General features: G+C 27.8%; 1 protein-coding gene across 4 annotated transcripts in view; it reads left to right on the top strand.

Annotated features, from left to right (window-relative positions):
* The first annotated feature begins 1104 nt into the window (after positions 1-1104).
* Positions 1105-10878, top strand: part of LOC107438936 (fatty-acid amide hydrolase 2-A) — a 34927-nt gene continuing 25153 nt past the window's right edge. Inside the window, exons 1-2 of one of the 4 annotated variants that reach the window (XM_071184894.2) lie at positions 4963-5059; positions 9387-9452. The gene's annotated coding sequence lies outside the window, so the exon portion shown is untranslated. Of the gene's footprint in view, positions 1285-4878; positions 5060-6678; positions 6828-9386; positions 9453-10878 lie in introns of those variants that run through there. The other 3 variants (XM_016051357.4, XM_016051360.5, XM_087164096.1) reach the window with 3 other exon arrangements.

Below are 10878 nucleotides of genomic sequence, written 5' to 3'. Positions count from 1 at the left end.
AAAAGTTTTTGTTTTTAATCCCATGTCTTTCTGTGGTAATACTAACCATTATCCGGCTCGTAAGCCAATGAAATGATGTAGGAGAAAATAAAAGCGGTGTAAGAATTAGCCCTTATAGAGTAAACTTAATACTTAACCTTATATAATAAACTTAAAAACAATATAGAATTATTGAGATGGTCACTATCAATATCACTCTGGTTACACAGAAGACATACAAAAAATTCCGGATCAAATTACTGTAAAAGTGCCGGCACTCAGGTTGCAGTACTTTTTAGAGCAACATATTACGGTCATTTTTACAAAAACAGGTTACGGAACAAAGAATCTGATATAGCGTAATTTTTATAGTAATAATTGCAAAAATTTAATACTGTACAGTGTAATATTTTACGGTAAAAAAAACTGATTTTGCAGTAAAATCAATTTTACGGATGATGAAGAACAAAATGCCAGTACTTAATACTATAATTTGATCTGGAATTTTTTGCAGTATGCACATGAATCTTTGGTGAGCTGGTATAAGCTTTTTATAATTACCAATGTGCAATTGCCATACAAGGCAAACAATTTTAAAAGACCGAGGCAAGGAACTGTGGGGTTTATTCTTTTGAAGAGCAGAATATTTCAACTTTTATCGACCACTGAATAATTTGCTGTGTTACTTGACTTACTAGATAATTAACTAGACTAGTTAATAAAATGCTTGGTTATTTTTTGTGGCATTTTTATAAGCAACTATTCAAATCTTTTTGAACTAAAATCTTTTTTGGCGAAATTCATTATGGATGTAGGTCAAAGTGGCCGCATTTCACAAAGAATGATGAAATAAACGGCGCTTTTAATAAATAAAGAGACGCAAACATATTAGTTTTTAGCAACATCATTAAAAGTTAATTAATTTTCAAAAAACGCGCAACGAAAACGACAGATCTTATTTCATTCTTCAATCGTAAAAATCTCTTCACATTAAGCCATTTTACGGCAGAGCTGTAATTGGAATCTAAAATATTCAAAAGCTATTATGCAAAGGAAACTAAAAAAAAATTATGCAATGAGAAGTAAGAAGAAACCGCAGTCTCAAATGATTCATCCACCTACTATAAGAATTCAGCTATTATTTTACGAAAGCAGGAGTTACTCGAGACTCTTCACAGACTTTCAAGGAAATGAAGTATTGTTTATCAAGATATCTCTAGATTGCAAGTGTTGACTGACTGCTGCTGAAATTATTATCTAATATGGTTGCTGTTTTCTTTTACTTTAATAAACAAATCTGAAGAAGTAAGTACACATTTTTGCTTCATGCTAGTAAACATCTGGTTATTTTTTTTATTAATTCTTTTTCAGAAACGTTATTTTTTTGTTCCATTTACCTAAGTGCACATTATGTCTACCCCATTTAAAATAATTTTTTGCTGTATTATCAAACTTAAATCTCCTCTAGTAAAGATCTTTTAACAATATTCTAAGTATTGATTCCGTCGTTATAAATGTAAATTTAACGCAAGAAATGGACTTTATATAAACTGAAAACATTTTCCATAATGAGAAAACAAAAGGCTAGTTTTCGTTTCATAAAATCATTCAGAAACATATTGTGATATTCTAGAATACGTGTGCAATAAGCTTTAAAACCATTACGTTGCTGTGAATTTCAGCAGGGATGATGAAGACCAGTGTTTTCCAAAGTGTGGATGCGTACCCCCTCTGGTACGGGAACAGTTTAGCGGGGGTACGCGTTCTTATACGAAACATCTTACGAACAAACGAAAATTTCAAACGATTTTTATTTAACAACAAAGTTAGCCATGAAAATTTACGATTACGTATTTTTCGATTGGCTATTTTTTGCAGAGTTAACAGTTAATAATGAATGGTGTCAACAACCAGTTGTGATTCTAAAATTTTTTGCAATATTTTTATAGTAAAAAATACATTCATTTTTTTAATAGTGGTACACAGCGTTACGAAAAGTTTAGAAAGGGTACTCAAAAGTCATAAGTTTGGGAAACACTGATGTAGACGATGGTAACGTATGATTAATTGTCACGTCATTGGAAAGTTGATGCCCTGCAAATTTACAGATTTTTATGTAAATAACAAATTTATATACTTTTCGTAGGAAATTTTTAATAATTCTAAAATAAGCTAAAAATTTTCAACGTGATGTCCAAATTTTTTTTTTTTAATCTCGTCTAAAAGTTTTTGTCCAATTATTTGGAAAATCTTGGCACATCTCTACATTTTTCCTCTTAAATTCTTCTGTTTCTTTTCTTCTTTTTCCCTTTCAAAATTCTCACTTTGAGCAATTACAACTGCATTTATTGAATGTATTTTTAAACGTTGCGGGCTCGGGTCAATAAATTTATTTATTCAGAAGAAATTTATTCAGATTTATTTATTCAGCATTCCCGCACAATGATACATTAGATCAGTGTTTCCCAAACTTATTACTTTTGTGTACCCTTTCTAAATTTTTCGTAACGCTGTGTACCACTAGTAAAAAAAATGAATGTATCTTTTTAAAAATATGTTTACTTTTCTTTTTTGGTACAAAATTTTCGGTAAAAAATTCTTAAATGTTTGTAAAAAATTCTATGTTAGCGATAAAAATTATATTTTATAAAAATAATCAAAATAAGTAGAATTTATTACAAACCTTTACTATAAAAAATTACACAAAAGTTAAAAATCACAACTGGCTGCTGACACCACTAATTATTAACTGTTAACTCTGCAAAAAATAGCCTAAAGAAAAATACGTAATCTCAAATTTTCATGGATGGCTTTGTTTTTAAATAAAAAAAAATTTAAATTTTCGGTTGTTGCAAGATATTTCCCATAAGAACGCGTAACCCCCCTAAACTGTTCCCGTACCCCTGGGGGTACGCGTACCACACTTTGGGAAACACTGCATTAAATGAACGCCAGGTAACTTTTGGGTTGATAGTGTGTACAGTGCGCAAAAAAAACGAACCATTCTGAATAACTTTTGGGTTGATAGTGCGTACAGTGCGCAAAAAAAGCGAACCACTCTGAATAACTTTTGATCTAAACATCGGATCTTCATGTTCTAAGACTAAATCTTAAAGGTTTCAGGAGGATGACCTCGAATATGCTACTAAGATTAGTGTAGGTAGACGATAATTAAGGTTACGAAAGCAAAAACAAAAACATACTTTCTCTGAATAAACACACCTTTTTTATGATGGATTCAGATTTCTGACACCCGTCATAATATTGGGGTTTATCCACAATCTAGGAAATATGGTAACAATAGTTTTGTCAGGGGAACGGTTGAAACCCTTAATGTTAGTTTTTCATAGAACTCTCAATGTTAATTTTACTTTTTACGTAGTTATCCAAATTTTTGGAAAAATTTTAAGTGAATTAGATTTTTTTGAAAATTATGAAATTCGTTTATCCAAAAATAATTCCATGTAAAAAATAAGTTTTGATTAATATTTATTATTTCATTTAATAATAGTAGAAAAAGATTTGAATTGTAAGGTTAAAAATGTTTTATATCATTTTAAAGAATGTAGTTTTACACGACAAAATACAAAATTTGAGCAAATTCAGTTGAATAGTACCTGAAAAATCAAATTTTTGTTTTTCATATTCTCTCTTTTTTACAGCAATTCTGATGTTATTTTTCTACAAATATATCGGAAAATTTACTTCTGAAACAAGGACAATATAAATATTTTAAATTTACGGCTGTATAACTACGGTTTTAAAGTTTTATTATTTTTTTAAATTATGATTTTAAAGTAACTTTACATAAACTATATTTTTGTAAACAATAGCTGAAACAAATTTCTTAAAAATTACTTCATATTAGCTAAAAATGGAAAAAGGTTGGTCAAAAATCTCAGTAGCGAATCAAAAATATTTTATAAACTTTATGCTAATGTGCATTTTTTGTTTTTTAATTTCAAGAAATTTATAAAAACTTTTGCCGTCCAAACTTTAAACTTTTATAACTTCATCAGAAACCAGAATTTTCGAATAGAGGTTACTATTGAAAATAATTAATAAATTACTTAAAAATTACTTCGTATTAGCTAAAAAATGGAAAAAGGTTGGTCAAAAAATCTCGTAAGTGAATCAAAAAAATTTTATAAACTCTACACTAATGTGCATTTTTTATTTTTTTTAATTCCAAGAAATTTATAAAAACTTTTGTCATCCAAACTTTAAAGTCTTATAACTTCATTAGAAACCAGAATTTTTGAATAGAGGTTGCTAGAGAAAACTCAAATTATATATTCTTTTGTGAAAATAATGAAGCTTAATTATTTTGTTTTTTATTGTTGTTTGATATGTTGGCAATATTTGAAAAAAGTCACAAAATAATTAAAAGCGTTCTTCTAATAAAAATGACATATAACAGTGATTTGACAGTACTTTTAAAAACATGAAAGATGAAAAACTGAAAGTACATGTATCAAAAAGTTTTTCTTAAAACAAACAAATTACCATCATTTTGTAAATATTTGTTGTTTGTAAAGCATATTTATGTATTTAAAGTGTAACTAATCATATATTCTCAATTTTTGAAATTAAGAGTTTAAATGAAAGGAAACAGTAAATTATATGATGCTGATGTATATCATATATTTCTTTCAAGGTCAACTATAATAAAAAAATTTCTCTTAACTTCGCAAACATTTCTTAATGCTGCCGCGGCTTGATTCATTTAGCAAAATAAAAAATAGTTAACGGTCATCTCTTTTGAAATAATCCTATTATTGCATCAATTATATTTTTATAATTCGAAACTCCAACGAAAACTGAAATTGTTTGAAAGATTTTCATCTAAAAGTATGCGTGTTTCTGAATAACTGTTCACGTGATCTTTCATTATTTCAGCTGTTTTTACCACACAGTCAATTAGAGATGAAGTCTTTCATACAAAATTCCTTCTCATTTGCCTTTGGAAAAATATTTTCTTTCGAGAAATAAATACCTTTTGAAGAGGGATATTTTAATTATTTGTCTAACCATAAAATTTCTGAAATTAGATATTTACTCAAAAGAAAATAAAAATCAGGTAATATGTGCATGCTGCTTTTATTAGTTCATGATACTAACAGTTGTTAATGTAATTCCAATTAAGTAAATTATAACTTTAGTTCGCTGGATGAACAGTTAATAGAGTAATTCGAATTCGATACATTATCCCTATAATTTTCAAAGTGAACAATTATTATAGTAGTTCGTATTTGATAGATCGTAATGTGAACTATTAGAACAGTAATTTGTATTAGATAGTTCGCAATGTGAACAGTTGTTTGCAATAATTTGAACTAGGTAAATTATTATTCTTGTTCTTAATGGTGAACTGTTTTTACAACATTTCGACTTAGGTACATTGTCACTTTAGTTTCCACTTGAACAATTATTATAGTGATTCGTATTAGTTTGCTATCTGAACAATTAGTACAGTAATTTGTATCAGGTAGTTCACAAAGTGAGCAATTATAAACAGTAATTAGAATCAGATAAATTGTTACTCTAATTCACAATTGGAACAGTTGTTTAATTTTAATCATGTAAATTATTACTCTACTTCGCAGTTTACTTCACAATTATTACTGTAAAGTTAGATACATTGTCCCTCTAGTTTACAATGTGAAGAACTATTATAGTAATTCGTATTAGGTAATTCGCAATGTGAACAATCAATATAGTAAATTGTATTAGTTAGTTTGCTGTGTGAGCAATTCTTACAGTAATTCGAATATAGTAAATTGTTACTCTATTTATTAATGTAAACTGTTGTTATAGAAAATTGAATAAGGAAAATTGTTATTCTAGTTCGCAATGTGAACAGTTATTACATTATTTTGCATTTAATTTTTCGCATTGTCAACAATTGTTAATAACTTGAGTTTAGTAAACTACCTCTATATTTCTGAATGCTCACATTTAGCACAATTTCGAATTTGATAAATTGTTACTATACATCACAATGTGCACAGTAATTTGAATAACATAAATTTGACACTATGGTTCTCAATGTTCACACTTACAGTTGTTTCTCTATAGTTACCCAATTGCAAAGTTGTGACAGTGTTTTGATTAAGGTAAATTGTGACTTCGCAAAATTAACAAAATTCTATTTGTAAATTAATGCATAATATTATAAAATCAAGCAAATTTATGTTTATTCGTAAACATTAAAAAGTTTTTATATTGAATAGGCTGAATAGTTATTAAAAGAAATATGAAAACTTAATCGAAAATATTAATTAAAGACTTTAATTTTTATCAATAAAATCTTCTTTTGGAATCATGTTACGTTCTCGAGTAAAATTCAAACCGATGTGAAGGAAATTCTGGCAGACATGCTTCATCAGGTTTTTTGTGCTCCGACTTGAGGAGTTTTGAACAACAAGAAAACTTTTACATTATCATTTACCAAGACTTTTACTATTAATCTAGTGGTTAATTAAGACTTTTACCAATAATCTTATGGTTAATTAAGACTTTTACCAATAATCTTGTGATTAATTAAGACTTTTACCAATAATCTTGTGATTAATTAAGACTTTAACCAATAATCTTGTGGTTATTTAAGACTTTTATCAATAATCTTGTGGTTAATTAAGACTTTTACTAATAATCCCTGTAAGGCAATGCAAATTTCCTGAAAGATATTTTTGACAGTCTCAGGCTGCATGATCTACAGTTCTAAAACATTGCAACAACACTACATTAGACTACCGGCTAAGTCAAAGCTGTGTTCTTTTGGTTTTTGTCAGTGCATATGCCCATTATGTTAAGTAGGAGAGTTCATTTATTCACAGGCAAGATAGGTATGTAACTAATGTTTGGTACGCAGCCTGCTGCTAAAACACCGAACAAGCAGTTTTTAATATAACTTTATTGAAAATAAATAAATGAAAAAAAAATAGTTAATAATAATGAGTGTAGACTTTAACTAATAAATAAATTAGTTATTTTTGTAGCAATAAAGAAGAAAAATGCTTATTGAATTATTTTAACTATTATTTTAACCTTGTTATTTTATTTTGCAGCTAAAATAAATGCTAAATAAGCTTTTTTGCAAAATATGTTTTTATACTACTGTATAAATAATAATAATACATGTTTGGTGTTGAACTACCAGTTGGCGAGATTTAAGGTCGCCAGCCATCTTTAATGTAACCAAAAAACTATTCATTCTTGTTGTTTGACACTTTGAGAGCGTATGGTCGCTCCGTAATGGAAGTTCATGCGTGAACTAATCAACTAATTTACTTTTATTAAATACTAGCCGCCTAAGGCGGCCAGCTGTCCACCACGCTGAAGGTTTTCACAAATAAAGTTTTTTAAAACATAGCAGGAAATCTGAAGATTAGTGGACAATTAAAGTGTTCCTGTCCTGCAATTTTGTCTTCATATCCAGTTCTGCTGCAGATGTGTTATAGCTCTTGAGGATGTTTGAAATTATATAGCTACAACGCTTAAGAAGGAAAAAAAACTAAAATGCCAAATACATGAAAAGAACACGAAAACGAATAAATTTTTTATGGTATCAATTTTTATTTCTATATAATTTTTTATGGTATCAAATTCTATTTCTATATCTGTTACGTCAAGCACTCAGGTATTATAATTTGATCTAGTTGTGCTTGTATAATTTTGATCTAGTTGCGCTTTCTACGTCATTTTGTTAACATCGTTTGGTTTGTTATTTAACATCGTTTGGTTTGTTATTTCTAAGTTAACTTTCAAAAAATTGGCTGGCATCAGCATTTTTATTCTTTAAGTTGTTTACTTTTTCTTTTGGAATTCGTTCCTTTTTAGCGAAATGTTTTTCAACCTAATCGAATTCTTTGCCGACTGTTCTCTGTATATATAAAGAAAATAAAGTAAATATTTTTAAAGTGTTGTGAAAAGAATTTTTAGTTGTACAAAGTACTACAATATCGCTACAAAAATTATCGTTTTCGCTTAAGAAAAAAAATAGAGCGTGGAAAGAAGAAAAACTTATTATAACAATTATGAACAGCGACAAATATATCAAAGCGAAGCGTTCTATTTACGTATCGAATATGTTGCCACATTTTTAATACAAAAGTTAAACTTTTCTCCACTTTAATAAATGTAAACTAATGCGAACTTTACAATTAAATTATTAATTCCTTCGTATATTATTGGTTTAAGTTGTCGAAAATAAATATTTCAATTGTAAGGTTCGCATTAGCATACATTTATAAGAGTGGGGAAAAGTATATGCATTTTTTAATAGTTTTTTGAATATGGCTCTTTGAAGACGAAAAAGCAGACGAAAAGCATAGACTTACAAAATGACTGATAACTAAATAACTAATCCAAATTTTTGAAAAAGAAAAAAAATACTTCTTCATTATGTCAAAACACAATTATGTGCCGAGTTTCGTGCCTGGGCGAGGCTTCTGGGGCGATATATTGTGATTACAGACACACACACACACACACACACAGCCGCTTTTATTATTATGTATAGAAATATTTATACAGTCCATTACATTAAAATTTTATTATTGAGCTATCAATACAAAATATCAATATTCTGTATAATGCGTCGACTATTCTTTAAGTTGAATTTTTATGAATATTGTAAAGCAAGAATCATGATAAAAATGAAAAAAATTAACATAGTCATGTGATTTTGTGAAAAAGTCAATTTATTTTTTTTTACCAGTTTCCCTCGTTATTTTATTTTTAAAAAAAAGCTTCGTAATTTGCTTTGTATTTATACCATGTTTTGGTGTACAAAACACTCATAAATCTAAATAAAAAATATTTCTAAATTAAACAATTCCAAATTTTGTCGCCGAAAGTACCTTAATAATATTTTTTAAATCTCAACTATTTAAGCTTAAAAGGAAAAATGTTCTATGTAAGAAAAACATCATAATATTTCCCCGTTTCATAATGCTTAGTATGTTGGAGAAAGTTGAAAGTAACACCGAAAAAAATTAACGATAATGGCTATTCACACTAGTTGCACCGTTTTTCTACTTAACACCTTCCTGTAATTTATCACCTTAATCTAATTTATGCATTTATGTAGACATTTATGTAGTGTATTTATGTTCAGAAAGCAAGAGTGAAAACAGATTCGTGGAAATTCACGTAGTTTTTGGGATTTGACAACACTTATTTTCATGGTCAACTCTTTCTACTCTTTATGAAACGTTTATACTATCATCCTCATCTTTATCGATAAAATTGTTGTAAACCTGTTTTCCACATATGTAAGAATGAAAGTGGTGATTAGATTTGTGGAAATCCAAGTTAATTTTTATTTCTCAATTCAAATTCAGCATTGATTAAGTTTCATTTTTATTTATAATATTAAGAGCTGACACGCTTTCGATAAATAGATTGCTCCAAGTACTTGAACAGCATTTCATTTATGACAGTGGTTGATGTTTAAGATTTGAAAAAAGGTAAGTGCTCTGATTCGGATCAACTGTTTATCTGATAAGAGAAAGCTATACTAACATTTTCAAATTATGAAAAAAATTAATTAGTAAGTTTGCCAATTAGAAAACCTTTTCTTCTGTATATTGTGCGACTTTCTTTAAGTAGCTCATAACTCCTATATTCATCAGTTAGTCAGGTTAAAATAAATTTTATGAAAGTGATAAATTTGTCTGTAATTCAGTTTTAAAGGGAAAAAATTTGTTTATAATATTTTTTTTTACCTTGAGTATCATTCTTTTGTGTTTCTTAAAAGTACAGAACCCGTTATCCGGAAATAAGAAAACCGGAAAACCAAAAAACCGAAACGAAATTCGATAAATCGTCCCGCCATTTTTTTTTTAAAAAAAAAAATTTTTCCTCATAAGATTTTAGGATTTTTCTTTCTTTTTTGAAAGATGTTTACCTTACCATCATTTTGGAAATAATCATTAGTGTATTACTCCATCGTTTTTTCTTCTTTGTAAGATTATTTCCAAAAAGAAAATTTTTTTAGTTGGGTTTAACAATAAAAAAACGGCTTTTTGTGGCGATTCAGAAAACCGGAAATATCAGTTATCCGGAATAGCGATGGTCCCGATCGTTCCGGATAATCGGTTCCCTACTGTATATATATGGAAGATCAATTATTTAAAAATCTTGGTGTTTAATTTTGTTTTCCAAGTAAACAGTTTGTGTTATTAATCCCTAAAATGCTGTATTACCGTTATTGCTGTTGTTAAAATATTTCACAAAAGTGGTAATGCCAATATATAAAAACTTATTAAGGTAATATATAAGTATGTGTGGTATAATGCTACAGTATAATAGCTTGCGTATAACGGCAATGTAAATAATTTTCTACATTAGTAAATTAAAATGTATTGGCAAAGTAAATAGTTTGTCTATAATTGTAAATAATAATGTAAACTGTTTGCTTATAATCGTAAGTTATCTTGTAAATTGTTTGTATTTAATGTTAAATAATAATGTTACATGTTACAATATAAAAAGTTTGCATGTAATGGTAATGTAAATAATTTTTTATAAAAATAAATGATAATATAATGGTAAAGTATATGTAAATGATAATCGTAAGTGGTAATTTTAATTCTTTGTATTTGATGATAAATATTAATGTTAATAATGCGTCAATAACAATGGTATAATGATGTTGCAATATAACAGCTTGTGTATGTAATGGTAATGAAAATAATTTTTTTATAATAGTAATGTAAATAATTTTTCTATAATGGTGAATGATAATATAATGGTAAAGTATATGTATATAACAGTAAATGATAATCGTAAGTGGTAATTTAAATTCTTTGTATTTGATAATAAATAATAATAGTGTGTCAATAATGTGTCCTTAATGTTTTTTAGAATACTTATGCAATGTTAATAGTTTGT

The sequence above is a fragment of the Parasteatoda tepidariorum genome, chromosome 5 (assembly GCF_982258835.1).
Source record: "Parasteatoda tepidariorum strain Cologne lab strain chromosome 5, Ptep-v5.0, whole genome shotgun sequence".
In the NCBI taxonomy this organism is placed as follows: Eukaryota; Metazoa; Arthropoda; class Arachnida; order Araneae; family Theridiidae; genus Parasteatoda; species Parasteatoda tepidariorum.
The sequence above is the reverse complement of the archived record's forward strand: the minus strand, read 5'-3'. Positions and strand labels throughout refer to the sequence as shown.